Source organism: Lagenorhynchus albirostris, chromosome 7 (genome assembly GCF_949774975.1).
Source record: "Lagenorhynchus albirostris chromosome 7, mLagAlb1.1, whole genome shotgun sequence".
NCBI lineage: Eukaryota > Metazoa > Chordata > Mammalia > Artiodactyla > Delphinidae > Lagenorhynchus > Lagenorhynchus albirostris.
The window spans coordinates 39,251,076-39,272,315 of NC_083101.1; the positions used below are offsets into that span (position 1 = coordinate 39,251,076).

Genomic DNA, 21,240 nt, shown 5'->3' on the forward strand with positions numbered 1-21,240 from the left:
TTTCTTTGTTTCTATTTCATTTGTTTCTGCTGTGATCTTTATGATTTCTTTCCTTTTGCTAACTTTGGGTTTTGTTTGTTTTTCTTCTTTCTCTAGTTCCTTTAGGTGTAAGGTTAGATTGTTAATTTGAAACTTTTCTTGTTTCTTGAGGTAGGCTTGTGTATCTATAAACTTCCTCCTTAGAACTGCTTTTGCTGCATCCCATAGGTTTTGGATTGTTGTGTTCTCATTGTCATTTGTCTTCAGGTATTTTTTGATTTCCTGTTTGATTTCTTCAGTGATCTCTTAGTTATTTAGTAACGTATTGTTTAGCCTCCATGTGTTTGTGTTTTTTACGTTTTTTTCCCTGTAATTCATTTCTAACTCATAGCGTTGTAGTCAGAAAAGATGCTTGATTTGTGACCCAAGATGTGATCTATCCTGGAGAATGTTCCATGCGCACTTGAGAAGAAAGTGTAATCTGCTGTTTTTGGATGGAATGTCCGATAAATATCGATTAAATCTATCTGGTCTATTGTGTCATTTAAAGCTTCTGTTTCCTTATTTTTTTCATTTTGGATGATCTGTCCATTGGTGTAAGCGAGGTGTTAAAAGTCCCCCACTATTATTGTGTTACTGTCGATTTCCTCTTTTATAGCTGTTAGCAGTTGCCTTATGTATTGAGGTGCTCCTATGTTGGGTGCATATATATTTATAATTGTTATGTCTTCTTTTTGGGTTAATCCGTTGATCATTATGTAGTCTCCTTCCTTGTTTCTTGTAACATTCTTTATGTTAAAGTCTGTTTTATCTGATATCAGTATTGCTACTCCAGCTTTCTTTTGATTTCCATTTGCGATGGATATCTTTTTCCATCCGCTCACTTTCAGTCAGTATGTATCCCTAGGTATGAAGTGGGTCTCTTGTAGACCACATATATATGGGTCATTTTTTTGTATCCATTCAGCCAGTCTGTGTCTTTTGGTTGGAGCATTTAATCCATTCACGTTTAAGGTAATTATTGATATGTATGTTCCTATGACCATTTTCTTAATTGTTTTGGGTTTCTTTTTGTAGGTCCTTTCCTTCTCTTTTGTTTCCTACTTAGAGAAATTCCTTTAGCATTTGTTGTGGAGCTGGTTTGGTGGTGCTGAATTCTCTTAGCTTTTGCTTGTCTGTAAATCTTTTGATTTCTCCATCGAATCTGAGTGAGATCCTTGCCGGTTGAGTAATCTTGGTTGTAGGTTCTTTCTTTTCATCACTTTAAGTATTTCATGCCCCTCCCTTCTGGCTTGTAGAGTTTCTGCTGAGCAATCAGCTTTGACCCTTATGGGAGTTCCCTTGTATGCTATTTGTCATTTTTCCCTTGCTGCTTTCAATAATTTTTCTTTGTCTTTAATTTTTGCCGATTTGATTATTATGTGTCTCAATGTGTTTCTCCTTGGGTTTATCCTGTATGGGACTCGCTGTGCTTCCTGGACATGGGTGGCTATTTCCTTTCCCACGTTAGGGAAGTTTTCGACTATAATCTGTTCAAATATTTTCTCTGGTCTTTTCTCTCTTCTCCTTCTGGGACCCCTATAATGCAAATGTTGTTGCGTTTAATGTTGTTCCAGAGGTATCTTAGGGTGTCTTCATTTATTTTCATTCTTTTTCTTTATTCTGTTCAGCAGCAGTGAATTCCACCATGTCACTTATCCATTATTCTGCCTCAGTTATTCTGCTATTGATTCCTTCTGGTGTATTTTTCATTTCAGTTATTGTATTGCTCATCTCTGTTTGTTTGTTCTTTAATTCTTCTAGGTCTTTGTTAAACATTTTTTGCATCTTCTCGATCTTTGCCTCCATTCTTTTTCCGAGGCCCTGGATCATCTTCACTATAATTATTCTGAATTCTTTTTCTGGAATGTTGCCTGTCTCCAGTTCATTTAGTTGTTTTTCTGGGGTTTTATCTTCTCCCTTCTTCTGGTATATAGCTCTCTGCCTTTTCATCTTGTCTGTCTTTCTGTGAATGTGGTTTTTGTTCCACAGGCTGCAGGGTTGTAGTTCTTCTTGCTTCTGCCCGGTAATTCTATTTTTAATTTCTTGGTTTCCTTGTGTTTTGCCAGGATCAAAGAAAGGAAGGACTGGGTCCATCATGTGCTCCTTCTTGGCCTTTTCGGTATCAGGGTGTCAGGCCCTTTTCTGGGGTTGATATTGACCTTTCCTGGGAATACACAGGTTTCTGCATTTCTGTGGTCTCCCTGAAATCTACCACTTTATGATACTCACCCTCAGTTCTAGTCTCAAGTGCTTAACCAATGTAAGACAGAGACAATCTTGCAGGTTTCTCTCCTCTAGGACTTGCACAGAACCCAAGAGTTTATCTGGTCCTGCTAGCTTGTAGGGCTGAGCAGCTATTCATCGCAGGAAAGGGAGATAGATGGATGTTGGTAGTGGGGAGAAGAGAGGTATAATCAAGCCACAGTTTCCCAGAATCACCTGCTAGTTTCCTCTTCTCTATGATAGCTGTGCAAACATTCATTGAGTTTGGAGGGTTTAGCTGTATCCTAAAACACAGACTTAATTTTTCTTCATGTTGCTTAGTAATTTTCATTTAAATTAAGGAGTTTTACACATCAGAATTGGTATTTTACCTGTTGAGACATAAAAAGCCTAAACAAAGATAGTAATTTTTATCTGAAACTAAGCTTAGGCAATTTAAGTAGCGAAAATTGTTATAAATTAAACCAACTGTCAAGTATAGCCTCATTTCAGCTTTCCTGGTGATTTAGTTTAGTTTTCTTAGGGAAGCCCCCAATCTGTAGTGTTTCTAAAACATAATATTCATGTATACTGAATACATAATACATGAATACCAATAGTGTTAATAGTAAAAAAGTCTCATTCTAGTAAAAGCAAACCATGTGTGTATATTTGTGTGTAAGCAATAGCGGTTAAAAGGTCACATTAGAATTTTCTTCTCACTTAGTAAGTAAACAACCTTGTTTTGTATAGAACTAAGCTGAGGCTAAAAAGAGGAGCGCTTTGATTTTTTTTATCCCTTGTGACCTTTTAATGACCTTTGGATGCAGACTATAGATAAAGAATATTCTGAAGGTGAAAGAGAAAAATTCCTTAGGGGTATTTTTTAGGTATGTTTTTGTTAAGTGTTTAACATCACTGAATTCTCAGATCTTACATATTTTTATGACACAGAACACATACTCTAAATGCAGGTGTATTCCTTTAACTGCAAGTATTTATTTAACAAATTTCCTCTCAAGTCTTCTGGTGTCAGACACAGTATGACAGTAGTTAAGGATCTGTCATCGTTCCCATTAAAAACCTTATTGTTTAGGCTTTGCTTCCTTGACTGTTTCAAATTACATCTAGCTGAGACTTGCCAAAGAAGTTGTCAGCTTAGATATGACTTCGATTTTGAAAAACTGTTGAAAATAGGAAAGCCATTTATAGTGACAGAAAAAAGAGAATTTGGCTGGCATCAAATGTCTTTTCTTGCTGAAATATACTTGTTCATGAAGTTTTCCAAACAATTGCAGTATGGATTAGTACATTTTGACACTTTAAAAATAAGCATGCTTTAAAATGGGATAGATAATTAACTGGAAAAATATATGTCTCAGTGTATATTAGAAATGTTTCCTGGCTTCATTTTATCACAAGTGTCCAATATGTCACTATGATAGGATTGAAATGGCAAGATTCTATTTATACAGAATATGAATCAGGAACATCTCCAGAAACATCTACCACAAAAAGAACATTTGCATAAGAATATGCATTTTCATCTCTTTGGTATAGTCAGGGACTTAGGTTAAAACTATAGTTTTTTTGTATAATGCTTATATTCAGCATAAAGTAAAACTCAATAGGTTAATCAGTAATTAGATCTCTCAAGAAAAGACTTTTCTGAATTGTCAAACTCTAACAGAATCACCCAGAATGCAGTTCAGAGAGATAAAGAGATGGGAAAATAGAAGAGAAATTAAGAGGCATGGAGGAAAGAATTAAAAGCTCCAACATTTATCTAATAAGAGTTCTAAGAGAGATTAGAGAGAATGGGGCAGGGTTAATATTCTAAGAGATTATGGCCACAATTTTTTTTTTCAGAATTGAAGAAAGACATGATTCCTCAAATATAGCAAGCAACACTAACTTGCAAGCAAGATTTGAAAAACAAATCCATACCTAGAAAATCTAAAACCTACCAGAAAAAAAAAGTGAGGGTCTTATTCTTTCCTAGGTAGAAAATTTTACTGATGACAGGCTTCTCACAGCAAAAAGTAGATGCCAGATATAAATTAAATAATTTTTGCAAAGTCCTGTGGGGAAGCAAGCTGGGATTCCATTCCCAGCTAAAATATTGGTCAGGAAAGAGTGTAAAATGTAGATATACAAAGACTGAAAGTTTATTGTTCCGTTTATTGTTTATAGAGTTTATTATTCATTGATTATTCTTTCTGCTGAAAGGCCTACTGGTATATTTACTTCAGTAAGAAGCAAAAAGGAAAAAGTAGGAGGCAAATAAAAGAGGAAAGTATGTTGTTACATGCAAATTAGTGTTGGCTGTTTCCTCTCCTTCCCCTTTCCCCTGCCCATGCCCTTCAAGCCTTCAGTAATACAGTGAGGGGAGAGGCTGTTTGAGTTAAAGCCATACTAAGGTCCTCTTCTTTTTGGTGGCATCAAGACTTTTTTATGGAGATACAATTTACATATAACATTATATTAGTTTCAGGTGTACCACACAATGATTTGATACATGTATATATTGTGTAATGATCACCACATTAAGTCTAGTTAGTCCATCACCACAGAAAGTTACAAATAATTGTTTTCTTGTGATGAGAACTTTTAAGATCTAGTCTCTTAGCAACTTTCAAATGTACAATGCAGCATTATCAACTACAGTCACCAAGCTATATGTTACCTCTGAGATTTTGATTAAAAAGAGCATTTGCTGAAAACACATATTAAAAGTTTGAAAGCCACCACAGAACAAATACAAATAGAATTAGGAGGTGGAGCTAAACCAACCTCTGAACTTTGTGATAATTCCACTTAAAGAATGCACTTTTTAGGGCTTCCCTGGTGGCGCAGTGGTTGAGAGTCCGCCTGCCCATGCAGGGGACACGGGTTCGTGCCCAGGTCCGCGAAGATCCCACATGCCGCGGAGCAGCTGGGCCTGTGAGCCATGGCCGCTGAGCCTGCGTGTCCAGAGCCTGTGCTCCGCAACGGGAGAGGCCACAACAGTGAGAGGTCCGCATACCGCAAAAAAAAAAAAAAAAAAAAAAACAAAAGTGCACTTTTTAGTCTTTACCTCCATGTCCTGGTCAAGGTGAAGTCTGGTTTCTCTCCAGTTCTCTCATTAAAACAGAAGCTCAACTGATTGGTTCTTTCTTTTTAACCCACCCTGTTTCCATGCAAAAGACACTAGTGTCCTTCTGGAAAAGTTGAGAATATAGACACTCCCCTAAGCTATCTGTAGATGCTGTGGGTTAGGAAGATATTTTGTTAAACTTCATTTAACTGAAGGGATATAGGGTTGTTTTGGAGAAGGGAAAGGAAATGCTCAAAAAATGAAGTATCTCTAAAATGACAGCTGTGATACCTACTGTTTACTGAGTATCTGCATATGCCAAGCACATTACATTAACTTTTTTAACTCTAAAAATGACCTTACACTTTTGATACCATCAATCCTGTTTTCAAGATGTGACAATGGAACAGCTTGTAAAAGGGACCCTGAATTTGAGGGCAGGCACCTCTGGTTCTACCTCTTTATTCTCTCTGCTCTGTAATGCTGTATCTTCAATAATATTCTCATCTATGAGGATCTTGTTCTAATGCTTGATATATCTTGATCTTTTGAAACTGGGGGAGAAATCAGTGTACAAAGCAGGATACACAGTTTTGCATTCTTCAATAGTGTTTTTTCACTTTTAGTTTTTGACACACTGTGATGTGTAAAATGAAAAAAATATAAAATAGGGCTTGTCCACAGTGGGCTAAATCTTTAATTCTCTTAAGAATATTAGTGGATTTTTTTTTTTTTTGTGGTACGCGGGCCTCTCACTGCTGTGGCCTCTCCCGCCAGGCATTAGTGGATTTTTAAAAGGCATTCTATACTAATGTTTGGTATGTGCGTAATTTTATTTTTTTGTTGGGGGGATGGTTGGTGATTAGTATGTTTTCTAGAAGAGATAGAACTTGTGATTTTTTTTTTTTTTTTTGGCTGCAAAAAGCTTTATTTCCATTTGGCCCAAGGCTTGGGAGAGGGGTCAAGGGCGGTTAAAAAGCTGCCCAGTGGCTGCAGAGTGGGGCTTCAGGAAAAGCTCTGACGCCAGAGGGGCTCCTCAGAGGCCGCAGGACTTCAGAGACTCCTGTTCGTGCTCGAGGGTGAGCCTTTCAAAGAGATAACCCGCCCAGCCCAGCCTGCGGAGCAGCCAGCCTGCGGCGGTTGGTCAGGTGGTCGCCCATCTGCTTGATGAGTTTCACCTGCTCCTCCAGGAAGCGGCTCTCCCGGAAGTCGTAGGGGTGGGAGTCTGCGCGGGCGGAAGCCAGGGCGCGCAGATCCGATAGTGCCTGGTTCAGGTTCTTCTCTCTGAGAATGGCGGCTTCCACAGCGTCCAGGGTTTCACCCCACTTATCTTGAGAAGGCCTCCGCGCATCCTGGAAGAGGGCGCGGCCACAGCACTGGTTTTGCATTTTCAAGAGACGCTGGGCGCCCTCGCGCTTTTCCTCGGCCAATTCCTGAAGAAAGTGTCCCACGCCGTGCAGAGCCGCATCGTCGGGGTCGAAATAGGAGCCCAGAGAGAGGTAAGTGCCCGCCCCGCATCTTGGACGGCGGCCTCCTCCTCGGTGGAATAATTCTGACGAATCTGGGAGCTCATGGTTGATTGGTAGTAAGGAGCTAAGCGCAAAAAATGGTGTTGGCTGGTCCTGGAGGCCGAGGATAGCTGAGTGGCTGATTCCAAAGGTTGTGACTGGAAAAAAGGTTGGAGGGTGGTAGAGGCTGGAGCAAGGAAGGTCCCTGGGTCTGTTCATTCCAAACACTGTTGAAGCAAAAGACAGTTATGCAGGACAGCTGAGCGCACTGCCTAAAGTGATTTTTTAAAAAAGAATCACATTATGGTAAACCAAATTATAAATAGGCAATAATTTATTAAAGTCTAAATGAAAAGTTTTCTCTGTTAAAGAGAGTACTGTTAGATGGCATCCTGCTCTCTGAATGCTCGGGGCTAGAAGGTGCTTTTTGATAGTGTGTCCTCACCTCTGAGCCCTAACCAACATAGAGATGGAAAAAATCATTTGGCTATATTAATGTTCCTCAAGCTGCTGTTGAGAAAACTACATGAAATTGGAGAAAACTTTGTCCATGTGAATTCGACCCTACCTAAGAAAACAGCTTCAGGGCCTTTAAGATGCAAAAGCCTTATTCTGATTGCCAGAGCACATGTGAATTGTTCAGTCTCTTCCTCAGAATTTGGCTTCCCATGTAGATTTCACGACAGGGAAGAATCTACTGAGCAGCATTCCGGCTGTTACATTAGCCTCTTATGAATTTGTATGATGTTCTTTTGTTTTTGAGAAACTGATCTCTGCCTAGGATATTCACAAAATCCAATTTCTGAGCCTTTAGAACTGAAGCCCCATTTCTGGATTAAGATGCTCTCTTCTGAGGCCTCTAGGCCTCTACCAATGATGACCGTCTCTGGACACACCCCTTCAATCTACACAATTCTTCTGGCTCATCTGTGTTTTATTGTTGTTATTTCGTTTGTTCTGTGTGTGTTCACATTTATCCAGTATCGAGATTGTTATTTTCAGCCTCACTTTCTCTGATTTGCGGGGTTGGGGGGGGGATTTCCTGAAGCAGTACTTTTGGATAAGTTAAAAAGAATAGGATGTTCACTGGAAACGAAGAAAAACTTCCATGGTAAACCTAAAAGGAAACAAATTCATTTCACGGGTATAACATGGACCTAAACTCTACCGTTCAACTGCCTGTGACAGCACAAATTTCTAATCCTTGTGTGGCTGGCATATGTGTGTTGCTTTTGCTTTCAGAGAGCTAGAGGCTGTGAATTTACTTTAAAGTTTGATCCTCGAAGGTATCTCTTTTAGAATATTGAGTTATAAAAATTTAGGATCTAAACTTTGGGTTTATGTGTGCAAAAAAGATAAACTTTCTCTTGATCAAGCACTAGGCCATTGGAACTGACTGATAATGGATTAGAAAAATAATGTAACAGAGTCATGCAGCATTTATTTTGGAAATAGCATGGTGTGAAAAAACAATTGAGAACCACATAAAATGAACACTGAAATGTTGACCTATGACTTTTGCATGTCTTTTGGTGTGAAAGAATTCACCATCAAATCTAAATCAACACACAAAGAATAAGCAAGATCTAGGAGTCAGAGAACATAGAAAGTCAGACGAAATGGTGTGATTTGAGTGTCTGAGGGTGGGTTACATTGACTGTGTTCAGGAAATCTCTTTTTTTGGGGGGTATGGTGCTTTCTAGGGGGCCCATTTTTAACCCCATTGCATCATGGGTATACTCACATAATACAAGTAATGAAAGGTGGTTACATCACTAGAGTGACAGAGCTCCCTACATGAAGAGCCAAAGGTCAAGAAGAAGCAAGGCCTCAGATATGAATTCTTGTTCTCTTTTTGGCTTTCCATCTTATATCTCCTTTCTGGATCTCACAGATCAGTGGTTTCATGGTCCTGCATCTCACACTGGTGTTAGTCACCTGAGCCTCTCTTTCCTCAGCTAAACGTGGGGGTAATGACATCTACCTCTAGTCTCATGAGGGTCAAATGCTTCAATATATACATGACATTTAGAGTAGCTCCTGGCAGGTAGAAAGCATTCAAAAGTTCCTCCACCACCTCCTGATCACATCACTTTCTTATCAAATCACATTTCCTTTGGAGAAGAAGGAAACTGAGTTTCTTTCTTTAGTCTGGAAAACAGGCTGAGTTAACTTGTTATATTTCTTCTGTTCAAATATCCTGAATACTAGTTTGCTAGGAGATGCAATAACAAAATACCACAGACCCGGAGGCTTAAACAACAGAAATTAATGTTCTCACAGTTCTGGAGGCTGGTATTCCTGAGATCAAGGTGTTGGTGGGTTTGGTTTCTCCTGAGGCCTCTCTCCGTAGCTTGCAGATGGCTGCCTTCTCGCTGTGTCTTTGCACGACCTTTTCTTGGTGCGTGCCCATCCCGGTGTCTCTTCCTCTTTGTATAAGGACACCAGTTCTATTGGATTAGGACCCCACATTTATGACCTCATTTAACCTTAATTACTTCTTTAAAGGTTCTATCTGGAAATATAGTTGCACTGGGGATTAGGCTTCAACATATGAATTTTAGGGGATACAGTTCAGTCCATAACACCCTATAAGACATTTTAAGGCTTGCATTTAGGTGAACACTTGGGCCACAGTTACCAAGCCTGGCTCTCAACCTTCTTGAAGATGTTCATAGGTGTTTTGGCCTCAATAGGGGTAAATACATTGCTCTGAACATTGGGATTTAGCTCTGTTCAGTGACCCCCCCCCCCCACTACATCTGCTCCTGAATATTCCTGTGTTGAAAGGAGCTTCACTTTCTTGATCATGAAGTAAAAGGTAGGCAGTACCATCAGGGTGCCAGGCTGAGTGCCAGAGTGTAATCAGACCTCCATCCAGGACCTGGAGGAGTCGGGTATTTACCATCCTACAGTGGAGATTCACTTTAGGAATAAGACAAAGTAAGCAATTTGAGTGGGCATTCATTGAGTTCTAGGTCCTTTCTGTGACTCCCACTGTAGCTGTGTATTTGGCAAGTTAGAAGGTCAATTTATTTACTTTTGCCACGGAACCTGTTGGTAGGTGGAGCTAGACGTTTGCATGGAAATGGGTAAGCCAGTTCGCTTAAATAGTACATGGGTTCACAGGGTACATAACTGAGTTCAAAATTATGGTTTGCTAGTTAGGCGTAAACTGAGGGACCCTGACCGAGGCTACTCAGTGTATAAAGAAGAGAGACTGATAAGATGGCTTCCATCCCACACTAGGTCATCAACAGAAAATGATGCTTTTGTGTCTGAGGCAGGGGGTCCAGGACTTCTCTGAGCACATCCCTCAGGTGGCAGGTTGGGATTTGGAGACTGGCCACATGAGGGAGTCTGAAGAGTTGTGTCCTGAGGTGCTGGGCCACGTTAAGTCTGGAGCACCACTGGCTGAGGTAGCCCCAGGTGGAGTGTTGTCATTCCTTCATTTTGCAGGCCTCTGGGACAACCCTGTTTCTGCAGATAAGTCTCTTTGCTGTGTAAATCTCTTGGGTGTCCCAGCATGAACTGCCACACCAGGTCTCTAGATGGGAATGTGGTACCCATTCAGAAGCAGCAGCTTCTCTTGGGTGGTGGAGGGCAGTGCCTGAGGTTTGGAGTTAGCCGGGAGGTGAGAGATAAGACCGACTCAATGAACACCAGTCAACCAAGAGAACTCCTTGGACATTTTAGGGGAAAGGGCATTCTGTAATCTAGGCACATGGGATTGCGGGTTGACTATGGAGATATGATATATGCTGGGACACTCTGATGTGACTACTCGAATCAGAAATGCTACCTTGCACGGAGAGGTGGGTACACATGCTGAATCAGAAGTGTGCCTGGCCTGATCTCTCCACTGCTTTCAGGGGTCTTTCGAAATCGTAATTCTGATCATGTAATTCCAAATCTTTCAACAGTTCCCAATTACTGTACTCAAGGATGAAATTTTCATGCCCTTGCCCGGAATGCAAGCCCTCACACAATGTGTCCCTTGGCCACCTTCTGTGCAGCCTCACTTCTTTTCACTATTAGCTCCTTTTACACTCTTGCCGAAAGTGCCTCTGTACCTTTACCCATGCTCTTTCCCGGCAGGGAAAGCTGTCCCACCCTCCTAACCAAGTTCCTCCTCATTCCACATGACCTCATTCAGTGATCTTCTGGAATCACCTCTCAACCACTCAGAGGATTAATCATTCCCAGCTTTGTTTGACTTAAGTATTTCACATTTCAATGATAATATTTACTCTAATTCTGTCATTATCATTTTGCATCCTAGTTTTTACTAAAGCTGGCTTCCATAAGCTTCAGGTTCCACCAACTCTGGATCCACCCCAGGACATAAAAACTAGGCCTGGGATTCAATCATAAGGGTTGCAGAGCTACAAAGGAGACTGAATGTCCATCCTTTATATGTCTCCTAAGCTAGATAAAGTCAGGGCCCTGCTTGGGAAGTAGTGAGTATCATGTAGATTTTAATTTTCTTTACACCTCTTCTAAAATGTTAGATCCTTAAAAACAAAAACGATCATTTTATTTTCCAGTTCCTCCTATCAAGCAAAGAGCATGGCACTTTGTAAACCCTTAGTAATGATTTGCAGACTAAGTGAACTTTGCACTAGGTGTATGAAGCATAATATAAAACTATGAGACATTTAGAGCAGAGCTGTCCAGTTGGAATATGTGAGCAGCCTGTTTAGTTTAAACTTTTTTAGAAGCCTTAAAAAAACTAGAAAGATGCAGGTGAAATTAATTTTAATTATTTTATTTAACTCAAGATATCCAAACTCTTATTTCAACAAGTAATCTATATAAAGTGATTAATGAGACAGTTTACCTTCTTTCTTCATGCTAAATCTTTGCAATCTGTTGTGTATTTTACGCTTCCGGCACATGTCAGCTTGGACTAGCTTCATTTCAAGCGCTCAACAATCACATGTGACTTGCGGCTATCACATTGGACAGTATAGATGTATGGTTTTAAAAATAGTGACAGGAAGAGGAAAATGCTTTTGATCCAGCAGTTTAATGATGGTTGCATCGGTGACTTCTAAATTCTAATAATATTTTCTGCCTCCTAAGATCACATTAATTTTGTGTCAAAATGCCTTCCTCACCAAAACCTTACAGTAGATTGAGAGTAAAAACCCACAGGTATCAGTCTTTAAATGTAAATGTGGGTCATAGTATTTTTAAAGCTGCCATAGAAGAAATGCAGCCTCCCTTGGTCAGGTGTTTTTAACATGCAAATAGCATCTTGAAGTCCTGAAAGAGATAGAGTTCTCATTTATGAAGCGTTAGAGTAACTCTAAGACCCTTCATTTCACAGCAGAATTTCCTGAGCTCATTGTGTGAAAAGAGTGCATTGTCTAGTACATTCTGTCTTGGGAAGCTCACCTGCTGCAACTCCAGTAGATGTGAAAGCTATATGTTTACATGAGAAAAACTTTCATTAGACATTCCTGGTGGTAAATTTTGTAGTCTAGGAGCCTTGTGTAAATCACTGGTGTGGCTTTGCTGACTTCCTAGTCAAACTCCGTTCAGTGTGTCACTGCACGCAGCAAATTAAATTTTGATGAGCTTGGGAAAGTAATTGGGCTGTAAATGTTACCCATTACTCAGAGAATTGTAAATGTCTGGAAATGAAACCAAATGATGTAAAATCCAATTGATATTTTCGGAGCAAGCAGAACCATAGAGATATAGAGCAGTCAGGGGCCTACGTCCAACTCCTAATATTTCACATTAAAAACCCCAAGGCCTGGGACATCCCTGGTGGCACAGTGGTTAAGAATCCGCCTGCCAGTGCAGGGGACACGGGTTCGAGCCCTGGTCCGGGAAGATCCCACATGCCGCAGAGCAACTAAGCTCGTGTGCCACAACTACTGAGCTTGTGCTCTAGAGCCCGCGAGCCACAACTACTGAGCCTGTGCACCACAACTACTGAAGCCCGCGTACCTAGAGCCTGTGCTCCGCAACAAGTGAAGCCACTGCAATGAGAAACCTGCGCACCGCAAGGAAGAGTAGCCCCCCGCTCACCTCAACTAGAGAAAGCCCGTGCGCAGCAATGAAGACCCAGTGCAGCCAAAAATAAATAAATTTATATAAAAAGAAAAAAACCCAAGGCCCTGAGGGGTTTGAGTGGCTCAACCAAGGTCAGATGAGTAATTTCGGCGACAACTGGGATTAGGACCCATTTCTACCGACTCCTTAGCTCAGTGTTCCTTCCTCTCCGCCATGTGTCCCTGCACCTCCTCCTTTCTGCAGCTTTGGTCATTTGTCTAAATGTTGTTATCTCAGGAAGGAGAAGGAGAAGCAGAAAAGCCGAAAACGGTCAGCACTTGGTCCTTGCATTATTATGTAGCGTATGATAATTGTTCCCATTTCCCACCACAGCAGGATAGAAACATAACATAGGTAAATGTCAGTTTTGGGGGAAATACTAATTTTCTGAGCTGGAAGCTGATGGAAGTAAAATGGGGAAAAAAAAAAAAAACAACTGGGTCAGACAACAACTAAAGGGATCTGGAACAGGAAAGGCCGTTCTGCTGGAGCTCAGCCTTTGAGAGAGGTCAGTCAGTAGATGCTCCATCAATATTGATTTGATTGATCACTTGAAACAGGTGAGAGAGGAAGGAGAGGGATTGCTGGTGGTCCTTTACCAAGGCTTGGGGCCTTTTGGATTCAGAGGAGTTTGGGGTTCCTGGAGGGCAGAATCCAGGGGTGCCTTAAATGAGGTCACAGGAGGGTAGGCAGCTTGTCTCCTGTAGACAGACATGGCACTGGCTTCTACGGGTCAGTCTCAGATGGGCTGTTTCCCAGCGGTGTGTCCTTAAAACAACTTCCTGCCTTTTTTTTTTTTTTTTTTTTTTGCGGTACGTGGGCCTCTCGCTGTTGTGGCCTCTCCCATTGCGGAGCACAGGCTTCGGACGCGCAGGCTCAGCGGCCATGGCTCACAGGCCCAGCCGCTCCGCGGCATGTGGGATCCTCCCGGACCGGGGCACGAACCCGCGTCCCCTGCATCGGCAGGCGGACCCTCAACCACTACGCCACCAGGGAAGCCCTTCCTGCCCTTTTAAAGACAAGAGGGCTGACCCAAGTGACTGTTTCTGGAGTTCCTACATCAGCCCTGTCTTAGGATCTGTGGGGGTGGTGAGGACCTGGTGTGACCGTTCACGGAAGGTGAAGGAATTCGAGGATTGACCACGTCTACAGAAAACAGGCACGTCGTGCCATCTTTCCCTCTGATATGAAGAAATGTGACCTTTCCCGCCTTTCTCGGTGGCTTAGAATAATAGAATTGGTACGGGGGGACAGAGGGAGCCTGGGTAAAGCCTACAAAATGAGGTTTTCTTTGCATCCTCCGAGGAGCTCTGACATGGCCTCTCCTCTCCCATTATTTTCCACTTTAGAAATAAAATCATCCCAGTGCTCCATACATGGGTCCTGTAGCGTTCACTTAACAGCGTGTTTATTTGAAATCTTGGACTCAGCGCTGAGGGGAGATGGAAAGTGCTAGCCTCAGGCCCTCTTGATCTCCTGCTCCTCGTGAATGCTGCATTCATCACTTAAATGTAATATATTTATAATCAGGGCCAAGGCAGCCTGACCCTGTTTTATTCTAAATAGATCACAGGCAGCTGGATATGGGGGCTTCCTGCTTTAAATCAGATGCAAAATGTGTTAGCTGTCAATGACTTTGTTATGATTCCGTTGATCTCTTTCTTTGTTTTTATATAAAAAGAAAACAGAAAGTTGGTGGTGGGTGAAGGGAAGGTGGTAGGGGCTCCCCAGAAAACCAAACTTCAGGAATTGCTCAGCAGTGGAAGGTTACATAGCCGGGTCTTTCCATCGGAAGGGGCGGGGGCAGGAAGATAGCATGTCCGAAGCTTAGATCTTCCAACCCAAGATAATTAATTTCGAAGCCACATTTTTTCCTCTCTCTGGAAACATTAATCATGAAAATTAAAAAAAAAACAAAACCTTGAGTCAATTGTTATTTATCGCTTCTCTGTGCAGCAGGGTGTAAAGAGCACTAACCAGGAATGTTCAACCACAATTTTTTTTTCCTCCTAGGACTTAGTCTGGGGCCAGCCCTGTATATATATATCATTTTAGGGAGACAACTCCAGTCTTCTTCAGCCTCATCTTCTATACTGTTGTGCTTTAACCATCTCTGCTAAATAAAGGTGCAGTCCCTTTTGGTGACTTGAATCGTTCTTAAAAGTCAGAATGGTCAGAGTAAAGCAAGCACTACCTATTTTAATGATGGTAGCAAGTAGAAATCAAAGCTCCAGAACTGAACATTTGCACAGAAGGAAATCCACGGGGACATTGTTGCTTTAAGGCATCTGATTATTTATCTGCCTACAGCCGGTTCCTTGGCTCTCCCACTCCACCCACCTACCCACCCACCCACCCACCCACTGTTTCCCCTTGTTACAAGGTGTTCTATCTTGGAGATGAAACAAGTGAGGGCTAAACTAATTAACTAACAGCTTCAGCACCTTGCATTCCTGAAGATTTATCCCATTTCGAATTCATTGCCATTTCCCTCCAGGGAAATAAAGATTGCTGCCTATTAAAGATGGGGACAGAAAAAGGCACCTTCACTGGAGACAGCCTGTACAAGAAAATAATACTGTAATCATTCCCTCCAATCAGCTGAAAAGGATTAAATCTTCTGCTTCTAAAGTAATGTTCCAATTGAGCCTTGGGGAAGAATAATTCATGATTAGGGAGAAGGCTGGTCTAGCAAATGTGAACATTATGTCCATTACTTAAACACACTTCCTGGGCTGACTGCTAATGTACCCAAGGGACTCGAAGCCCCAGCAACTGATAGGCGCAGTGGAACAGGCAGACAAGGACAAGAAGTATTCTCATCTGCATTCAACAGCACTGTATAGACTTTACCCCTGCTAAATCACTGCCTTCGGTAAATAGCCCAGATAACTCATTTTAATAGAAGAATTCTTCTCTTCTTTATGTGTATTAAACAACAGACTCTTATGAGCGGTGGCAGTGTATTGATTCCTGGGAAAGGCCGTGTGAATACCAATTCTGTAATTTATGCTGTTTTGTGGCTCTGGCTGTATTTGTTATGCATAGTGTATTAAACATTCAATAGCTCAATTTAATCTTTGCAGCCAAATTGCACAGCACATCATGCCAGATAGTGGTTGTTTCATATACACAGCCCATCTGCTTCCTGTTCTATAATTCATTCAGCAGGCAAAGTTTCTGGCAGCCTCAGGCTACCAAAATATATATATATATCCTTAGGGTACCAGAAGTGCTTGGCACTCAATTAGTTTTCCGGGTGTCTGGTGCTATGCGTGCATGAGCATGGGTATGTGTTTCCACTTTTATGAGAATTAAAGATGGGAATAGTTTGCTAAGTTCTGTGTCCTCATCTGGAAAACTTTTCATAAACTTCTGGGGTTTCACAAAACCCAAAGAGAAAAAAATGTTAGAAGTGAAACACAATGATCATTCTCCCTTGGGAAATTATCCATCGCAATAAAATGTGTTCTCTCAACCATCCCTAACTAAATAGATTGATTTATATATTGTGGGGGTGGATAAATAAAACGAACCCCAAAGAACTATAAACTCTTGGCTTCTTTCTCTGGATGAACCACCTGGGATTAGCTCTCTTATGGCGAATGTTTATTTTTCCTAAAATCCCCTCTTCTCTTGGAGGTCTGCCCTCTCTCTTCTAGGGGATGGTAACTTTGTCCTTTCCTAATCTCCACTTTGTTTGCTTTTAAAGAAGCCAGTGCCTAAATGTTGTCCAGTGGGAAACTACATTTGCAGTTAATTGAAATCTTTCTGTAACTCCCAGTACAAATACTTGATTTTCAGCGCATTTTATGGCCTTTATAATATACAGGGGACAAAGACCGTCTGGGTTTGGGGTGATCATTTTACACCTTTTTGGGAAAAGTGACTGAAGACCCATCTTACGGACTGGAATTACAGCTTCTCCGAGTGGAAGTAGCTCATCCATTCCAGTGACCTCACTTTACAGGTAATAACAGCCAACGCTTGCATAATGCTTTAAAGCAAAATCAAAGATGCTGATCCAGCAGGGCCCAGTGAGACCTCCCAGAAGGTCAAAACCTGAAGCCCACCTGGTGATGGTGTTGGGAACTGGATGCAGAGCCACAAAAGACTGTCGCCATGCAGAGTGCAGGCCCTGTGTTTGCAAATCTTCCAGATTTTCAAGAGAAGCTGGAAATCTGGATTATTTTTTTTTAAATGGGAAATCTACTGGTTTTTTCCAAATGTTGGCATTAAATGATATTATATATTTTAAAACACTGCATGGGCCAAACAAAACACATCTGTGGGCCTGCCAGAGCATATGGGCCTCCAGTTTCTACACTTGTAGAGTTTATGCCACCCTGTTTCATGCATTCTTGTTATATTTTCCTGGTAGGACACTGAGGTCTAGGCAGTTAGGGTGTTGCCCAAGTTTATACCACAAGTGAGAGGGTGGAACAGGGACCAGGATTAAATCTCCTGGCACACACTCTGGGGCTCCCTTGACATAACTGTGTTTTCCCCTGTAGTGCACAAAGATTCACCTAACATTCCTTTTTAGTAATTGGAATTTTCTCTTTGTAGCAGGGAATTCCACTTTACTCCTACTTTCAATATCCACTTTGGTATTATCATCATTAGCACAAATTATTTTGATTTGATTCAACCCCATTAGCACAAATTATTTTGGTTTGATTCAACCCTAACTGTCTCTAGGATTATGATCCCTGGGTAAACTGTATGTCCAACAAGTACAACTCAACAATGCAAACGAAACACTTAATGTTTTATCCCTCTGTCCTTAACATTTATTCCTTGGTAGTAATCTCCCTGTACTACTTCTTCTCCCCCTATGAAAACTATGGAAACCATGAATGTTTCTGCTCATTCTTCACTAATAGACAGTTCTGCAGTTCCTTTGTGTTGCAAACAGACCCTTTATTTAGCAGTTTGCACGCTCAGGCCTGAAGATTAATCCAGACTTCCTACCTGACTTGTTTGTGGTAAGCAGATTTCTAAGAATGACCTCTGATCACCCTTAGTCTTATATAATTCCCTTCCTTTTACATATAGCTCTCCAGTTTTCCCAGCACCACTTATTGAAGAGGCTGTCTTTTCTGCAATGTAAATCCTTGCCTTCTTTATCAAATAAAGGTGACCATATGTGGGTGGGTTTATCTCTGGGCTTTCTATCCTGTTCCATTGATCTGTATTTCTGTTTTTGTGCCAGTACCATACTATCGTGATTACTGTAGCTTTGTAGCGTAGTCTGAAGTCCAGGAGACTGATTCCTCCAGCTCCGTTTTCTTTCTCAAGATTGCTTTGGCTATTCGGGGTCTTTTGTATTTCCATACAAATTGTGAAATTTTTTGTTCTAGTTCTGTGAAAAATGCCATTGGTAGTTTGATAGGGATTGCATTGAATCTGTAGATTGCTTTGGGTAGTATAGTCATTTTCACAATGTTGATTCTTCCAATCCAAGAACATGGTATATCTCTCCATCTGTTTGTATCATCTTTAATTTCTTTCATCAGTGTCTTATAGTTTTCTGCATACAGGTCTTTTGTCTCCTTAGATAGGTTTATTCCTAGGTATTTTGAGTGTGGGTGAGATCTGGGAGTATGATGAGGCATTGCTCTCATGGTGGTGTTACTTTATATGGCAAAAGGCCTATTATTCCAGTGGGGCAAATATAATCACATGAGCCTTGTAAAGGCAGAGTTTTCTCTTGCTAGGAGTAGAGGGGAAGTCAGAGAGATGCTAAGCCCGGGAGGGAGTCCATGTGATGTTGTTGCCTTTGAGGATAGATGGGGCCACACGCAAGGACCAGAGAGCAATGAGGAGCTGAGAACGGCTACCGGCCAATAGCCAGGAAATGGGGACCTCAGACTTACAGCCACATGGAACTAAATTCTGCCAACAACCTAATGAGTTTGGAAGTGGATTCCTTTCCAGAGCCTCAAGATAAGAACCTAGTTGGCTAAGGCTTTGATTTCAGCCTTGTAAGACCCTAGGTGGAGAACCCAGATGAGCCATGCTGGACTTCTGACCTCCGGAACTGGTAGGTAGTAAGTGGCTGTTGTTTTAAGCTGCTAAGATTGTGGTAATTTGTCATGTAGCAGCAAACTGATTCAATTTAAAATCCCTTGCTCCCCAGCTAGGCCTTCAGTGGTGAAGGGGAGCCTCTTGGCTTTCCTGCTCTTCTCTCCAGGCTCACCTTCTTTCTCCCCCGAGCTAGCTTCTGTTTTACTTGGGGTGAGAGGGGTGGATAGCAAGGAGATGTAAGGAGTAGGACAGTTCTTTGCTTGGCTGGTGGCTTCTTCTCTCTGGGCCCACAGAGGGTCCCAGCTGGCCGGCTGTGTTGTGGGCATTTTGCAGGAATTTTGGAGGCTCTTTGCTGCCCCTCTCGTGTAGAGCTTCCTGGGCCTGGACTGATGCTTTTTTTAAATTCTGAGTGGCCTTAAGAAATTTCTGTGTGGCTTAGGGACTTCCCTGGTGGTGCAGTGGTTAAGAATCCGCCTGCCAACACAGGGGACGTGGGTTTGAGCCCTGGTCTGGGAAGATCCCACATGCTGCGGAGCAACTAAGCCCGTGTGCCACAACTACTGAGCCTGCGCTCTGGAGCCCGTGAGCCACAACTACTGAGCCCGCGTGCCACAACTACTGAAGCCCACGTGCCTAGAGCCCATGCTCCGCAGCAAGAGAAGCCACCGCAATGAGAAGCCCACCCGCTACAATGAAGAGTAGCCCCCGCTCGCCACAACTAGAGAAAGCCTGCGTGCAGCAACGAAAACCCAGTGCAGCCAAAAATAAATAAATAAATTTATTTAAAGAAATTCCTGGGTGCCTTGCTGTCCTAAATGACCCACTTTTGGCCGACATGAAACACATGCTCCCCAGCCTCCTACTTGCTGAAATGAACGCCGGGTTGCAGATGCCTCCACGTGGCCGTGCACTTCTCCCTTTGCTGTCAAAACAGTCACCTCCTCCCTCACCCTTCTTTTTGTAGGCTGGAGTCAGGCCCCGGTCCACAGTCTGCTTTGTCTTTCTTGGGGATGGATCAGGCACCAATTCTTTTTGTGTCTCGGTGACAGGCAATCCATCTCAAAGCTCTTTGAAGTGAACCCTTGCAGATTCCCTCACTAGACATGTGTAGAGAAGGCAGCTTTCCCCACCTCTTCCCCTCAGGGACATGTGGTGTGGTGGGACCAGGCTGTGGCTTCGCATGGTTCTGTGGGGCAGCATTGATATTTCAATCTATGTATTCAGAAGCTTCTGGAGCTCTGGAACACCTAGAACACATAGAATGCAATCAGAATGGTGCCCCAGGTTGTGCAGTGGGGCTCTGCCTATGGTGGGGATTCACTGTGAGCACAGCCTTCTTCTAAAAGAACCCTTCACCAGTCCTCTCTCTCTACTTTTTTCCCCTTTTATTTTCTCAGAGTGGGTGGCTGGAGACGCAACTGGTGGAACAGGTTGTCCGATGATGCCGTTGTAAATTCTGCGTACGGGAGGCTGTGTCTCACCCTAGCTTGGGTATCTTGTCACATGAGCCCCTTACTGCCAAATACTGTGTGAAGGGTTACACCTGTCTAGCTGAGCATCCGCATCAGGGGCCAGCACCCTGCAGTGCTCACCGAAGAAGGCACTGAGAGGGTGGATTTTAAAAAAATAGCATCAGGACTGGATGCCCCAGCCATGCTACCCTGTCCCTCCACTTGCTGGTCAATAGGTTCTTCCACTAGCTGGGAGCTGGAGTTGCCAGTGGTCAGAGCCTTGCCTCTGGTCACGCATCCCTGGAGGCTTTGCTTTCCTATCGCAGGCCTTAGTTGACTTTGCTACTGGCCACCTGTGCCCACTGAAAAGTTCTTTTTAGCCTTGAGCTTTTCTTCTTCTCTCCGTGTGTGGCTGCATGTGCGTGTGTGTGCGTGTGTGTGTGTGTGTGTCTGTGTCTGTTTTTTATCTGTGCTTTCCCTCTGTTGAATGCTGGGATCTTGGTGGTGTTTCATTCGGGAAACCCAGTCTGGCTGACGTCCATGATCCCTCTCTCCTGCTTTTGCTCACCCACTGCCTACACTTCCTTCCTCTCGGCATCTGCTTACTCTGTGCCAGGCCTAGGCCCTGGGAGACGAGCTTATTGGCAAAATGTGCTGATGGGGAACATGCGTTCAGATGGCAAAGTGGGTTTTTGACACAGCTGGCCGTCTTCAGGTGGGTCACCTGCATTGCCAGAAACACAGGGGCATCTTGTTCATGAGACTTAAAACAGCCGTTCTGAGTGATTGAGCAAGTGTCAGCTTCACAGGTTTTGGGTGAGTGTCTGCTTCAATCAGCCAATGGTTTTCTAGTCTAGAAGATCACACGTGGACAGCTTGCCTGAAG

The 21,240-nt window shown here is 42.5% G+C and overlaps 1 pseudogene; it reads right to left on the bottom strand.

Moving 5' to 3' along the window:
• Positions 1-6,335: 6,335 nt before the first annotated feature.
• Positions 6,336-6,872, bottom strand: LOC132522619 (ferritin light chain-like; annotated as a pseudogene).
• Between the last annotated feature and the right edge of the window lie 14,368 nt (positions 6,873-21,240).